The sequence below is a fragment of the Heterocephalus glaber genome, unplaced genomic scaffold (genome assembly GCF_053883595.1).
Source record: "Heterocephalus glaber isolate CG9 unplaced genomic scaffold, H.glaber_assembly_v1.0 deba00001465, whole genome shotgun sequence".
Lineage (NCBI taxonomy): Eukaryota > Metazoa > Chordata > Mammalia > Rodentia > Bathyergidae > Heterocephalus > Heterocephalus glaber.
The window spans coordinates 20,922,699-20,928,209 of record NW_028258312.1 but is presented as its reverse complement, the minus strand read 5'-3'; positions in this window follow the sequence as shown (position 1 = coordinate 20,928,209).

Sequence of the window (5,511 nt, the reverse complement as noted above, 5' to 3'; positions counted from 1 at the left end):
ATTTCACATGCCCATTTTTGGATTGGGTCTTTAAATTTAGGAGGTCTGATATTTTTAAGTTCATTATAGATTCTAGATAATAGACAGTTGTCTGAGGAACAGCAGGTGAAAATTTCTTCCCACATTGTAGGTTGCCTCTTCACACTGTTAATGGTTTCTCCAGCTGTGCAGAAGCTTTTTAGTAAGAAGAGATCCCACTTGTTTATTGTGCTAGTTCACAGGCAACTGAGGTTTTGTTCATAAAAAGTTTTCCTACCCCAATGTCTTGAAGAGTTCTACCTAACCTCTGTTCTAGCCAGTTCAGCATTTTGGTTTTAATATTTAGATCTTTAATCCATTTCAATTTTACTTTAGTGCATGGTGAGAGATATAGGTCTAGTTTTAATCTTCAGCAAGTCGGAACCCAATTTTTGCTGCACCATTTATTAAAGAGGGTATCTTTCCTTCAGTAAGGGTGTTTGTCTCCTTTGTCAAAGATGAGGTGGCTGAATGTGTCTGGAGTTGTTTCTGCATCTTCTAATCTGTTCCACTGGTCCTCAGGTCTGTTTCTTTGCCAGTACCATGCTGTTTTCATCACAATAGCTTTGTAGTATAGTTTCAAGATGTGAGTTGTGATACCCCCTGCCATGTCTCTGTTGCCCAGAATTGCTTTTGCTATTCTGGGTCTCTTCTTGCTCCAAATGAATTTTTGGATTGTTTTCTCAAGGTCCATGAAGTATGCTGAGGGAATTTCATTTGGGATTGCATTGAATCTATACAGCAGTTTTGCAAGTATGGCCATTTTCAGTATGTTGATTCTTCCTACCCAGTAGCAAGGAATGTCTTTCCATTTTCTGATATCATCTTCAAACTCTCTTTTCAGAGTACTATAATTCTCAGTGAAGAGGTCTTTGATTTCCTTTGTTAGGTTGATTCCTAGGTATTTCAGTTTTTTGGATGCTATTGTGAAAGGAATTATTTGCTCTATTTCTCTCTCAGTGAGTCTGTCATTCATGTAGAGGAAAGCTATTGATTTTTGTGTGTTGACCTTGTATCCAGGTACTCTACTGAATTTGGTTATTAAGTCTAGCAGGCTTTTGGTGGAGTTCTTGGCGTCTTCTATATAGAGTATCATGTCATCTGCAAATAACGACAACTTGACTTCTTCATTTCCTATCTTTATTCTTTTTCTTTCTTTTGTCTAATTGCTGTGGCTAATGTTTGCAAAACTATATTGAAAAAGAGGGATAGTGGACGTCCTTGTCTTTTTCTTGATTTTAGTGTGAAGGGTTTCAGTTTTTGACCATTAGTATGATATGGGCTATTGGTTTTTCATAGATGGCTTTTATCAGATTTAGGTAGAGACGGTGTATTTCAAGTTTTTGTAGGGTTTTTATCATAAATGCATGTTGGATTTTGATGAATGCTTTTTCTGCATCTACTAAGATGATCACATGATTTTTGTCCTTGGCTCTATTGATATAGTGTATTACATTGATTGATTTGCATATGTTGAACCATCCCTGCATCCCTGAGATGAATCCAACATGGTTAGGGTGTATGATCTTCTTGATGATCTTCTGCATTCTATTTGCCACTATGTTATTAAGGATTTTTGCATCTATGTTCATTACAGAGATTGGCCTATAGTTCTTTTTTTCAGTTGGATCTTTCTCTGCTTTGGGGATCAAGCTCATGCTTGCTTCCAGAAAAGAATTCATGAGTATTGCTTCCCTTTCAATTCCATTAAGAGTTTAAACAGTAGTGGCAGTAGATCCTCTCTAAATGTCCTGTAGAATTCAGCAGTGAAGTCATCAGGACCTGAGTTTTTCTTAGTTGGTAAGTTTTTAATTACATTTTCAATTTCATTGATGGATATTGGATTGTTTAAAGTTTTTTAGGTCTTCTTCATTCAACTTTGGTAATTCATAGGTATCTAGGAATGTGTCCATTTCTTCTGTGTTTTCCATCTTATTGGCATATAGGTTCTTGAAGTAGGTATTGATGATCCTCTGGATATCTGCTGAGTCCATTGTAATTTCATCCTTTTCATTCCTAATTGCATGGATTTGCTCCTTTTGTTTCCTTTTTCTGTTGAGGTTAGCTAAGGGTTTGTCAATTTTGTTTTTTATTTTGAAGAACCAACTCTTGACTTCATTGCTTTTTTGAATTATTCTTTTAGTCTCCATTGTATTGATTTCTGCTCTTATCTTTATGATTTCCTCCCTTGTATGAGCATTGGGTTTGTCCTGCTCTTCTTTTTCTAGAAGCTTGAGGTTCAGCATCAGGTTGTTTAATTGGATTCGCTCTGTTTTCCTAATGTGTGTATTCATTGCTATGAATATCCCTCCTAAGACTGCTTTCATCATGTCCCATATATCCTGATATGTTGTATTGGCATTGTCATATAATTGTAGGAACTGTCTGATTTCTTCTTTAATTTCCTCTGTGACTCATTGGTTATTCAGAAGTGTGTTGTTCAATTTCCATCTGTTTATGACATTCTTGTGGTTCCTTTTGCTATTGATCTCCAACTTCATCACACTATGGTCTGATAATATACAGGGGATAACTTCAATTCTTCTGCACTTACTTGAACATGTTCTATGAGTGAGTATGTGGTCTGTTTTGAAGAAAGACCTGTGTGCAACCGAAAACAATGTATATTCTGCTTTTTTGGGTTGGAACACTCTGTAAACATTTGTTAAGTTCATTTGTTCAAGAGTTTGATTGAGTTGTAGTATGTTGTTGCTTATTTTTTGTCTAGTTGATCTATCTATTTGGGACAGTGGAGTATTCAGGTCCCCAATTAGTATTCCATTAGTCCTTATATGATTTTTCATGTCCATTAGCATTTGTTTTCTATAGTTCTGTGCACTAGTGTTTGGTGAATATATATTTACGATTGTTATCTCTTCCTATTGGATTATTCCCTTTACAAGGATGTAGTGTCATTCTTTGTTTGTCTTAATCAATGTTGGTTTGAAGTCCACTTGATCTGCAAAGAGAATAGCTACTTCTGCTTGTTGGGGGGTTCCTGTCACATGGAGTATTATTTTCCACCCTTTAACTTTCAGTCTATGAGTTTCTTTTTGAATTATGTTCCTTTTATGCAGCATATTGTTGGATCTTGCTTCTTGACCCATTCTGCCAATCTATTTCTTTTGATTGGTGAATTGAGACCATTAACATTGATGGTTATAACTGATAGGTATTGCCTTATCATTGTCATGACTTTTTCTTTTTGTTGACTTCTCCCCCTTTACATTTATTTTCTTACTGGGCCCAATGGATTCATTCTGCAGGGCTTCCTGGGGTTGTGATCCTTGTTGTCTCTTCCTAGGATATTGTCTAAAATTTTTTGGAGTGTTTGTTTGGTATTCATGAAATTCCTAAAATTTTCTTTGTCATAGAAGTATCTTATTTCTCCATTAATTTTGATAGATAGTTTTGCAGGGTATATCAATCTGGGTTGGAGGCTGTTTTCCTTTAGGGCTTGAAATAGGTCACTCCAAGTTCTTCTTGCCTTGAAGGTTTGTGTTGAAAAGTCTGCTGTGATTCTGATGGGATTTCCTTTGTATCTGATTTGTTTCTTTTCTCTCACTGCTTGTAGAATTTTGTTCTTCTGTTGGGTGTCTGGAATCTTAACTATTATATACCTATGTGTAGATTTTTTTTCATCAAAGCTAGTTGGAGTCCTATATGTCTCACTTATCTGTATGTTGAGTTCTTTTCCCTTGCTGGGGAAGTTTTCTGCCATCACTTCTGTGAACAGGATTTTTATGTCATCTGCACTCTCTCCTGTTTCTTCATTGACTCCAATTAGTCATACGTTATTCTTCTTTGCATCATCTAGCAGCTGCTGGATTGATTTCTCATGGTGCCTTACTATTTCTAAGCAATTTTTCTTTTCCTGGTCACTAATTGCAATCTTATCTTCTATATCTGAAATTCTGTCCTCACATTGGCTCATTCTTCTGCATAGACTTTCAATGGAGTTCTTAATATCCTGGAAATCCATTTGCATCTGTTTTATGAATTCCACTTGTTTCTTGTGTTGGGATTCCATCATGTTCCTCACCTCCTCTATTTTTTTATCTGTGTCCACTCTAGATTTATTAATCATGTCTTGCACTACAGGCACAATCTCTGCTGTTATCTGAGAAATTATTTCTGATTTCATTTTTTCCAGATCCCCTTTTTTTGCCAGTTCAGGGAATCCAGTTTGTTGAGTATTCGATTGTTCCATCTCATTTCCCCTTGGGGTTGCTTCAGGTGCTTTAGGTGATCTGGAAGTGTGGTTTTGAGACATGTTTATATTCTCATTTCAATGGGGCGGGGGGGGGCAGTATACTGCTGGCGCCTGTGTGGCTCACCTCCTCAGCACTGGGTTTGGTGGTCCAGGGGCCCAAAAGTCTTCTCCTCAACACTGAACTTCCAAATTTATTATGTCATACTATTTGTAAGAGATGAATTATAAAACTCTTTTCTGTTGCATTGTAATTGAAAGAACTTTGATTTGAATATTTCAGAAAATATTTCTTTTCAATATCTTTCTTTTCCTTATTAAAAAACTTGTAAAACTGATTTACTTTCACTACTGATTATCTATCATTTGATATAAATGTTATGGTGTTTATTGTAGCTATCCAGATTATCATTAATGGTTAAAAAGATCACAAATTGATGATATTTTGCTCATCTTTATTTCCTTGTTTGCTTTTTCACTCTTTCTAGAATTGGGATCTATTATTTTGAGCTAATGAGACCAACATTGCCAGGATGATCCCTATGTAGAAGAGTTAATATTTTTATTGCACTGTTACATCCTACATACATGAAACCTTACACTCCAAATTGCAAGGGAGATGTGTATCATTCATTATCCGATAAAAACAAATACAAAAGTTAACAAACAACACATGTCCTACTATGATGTATTAGACCAGCAAACTTATTTTTCAAAAGGCAAAAAATTTAATTTTCCATAGTAGGAATTGTTCTAACTTATTAAAGGATAACTTTTCTAAATTTTATAGTATTCTGTAAAAACTTCCTTACCTTCTACATGTTCACTTTTTCATTCTGATTTCTGATTAATCTTCTCTCTACTTTTCACATTGATATAATTTCCCATGCATTCTCTTTTCCTTCTGTTTATCTCATTAAACTTTGGGCAGGCTCAATAACTTACTTTTTTTTCTCTTTGGCTGTTTACATGCTGTTTGTCATATAGTGGATATGCATAATATACAATGGTAAAAGTTATTTTCCCTATGCACTCTTCACTGAATCATCTGCCACTTATGAAAAAGACAGAAAGAGTGACAGAGAGGAGAAAAGAAAATGTGTGTTCCTCTTTCTGTTCCCTCAAGATATTATCTAGTGTTTTAGCATTAATCCAAGCATTGTCAGATAAAGAACTACCAGTTAAGTCAAATAGAATATCTTCAGAAAATATTCTGGTATGATGGATATGTTAATATGTGTCACTACAGTAACGATTTTAATATCTGTAGGCATCCCATAATA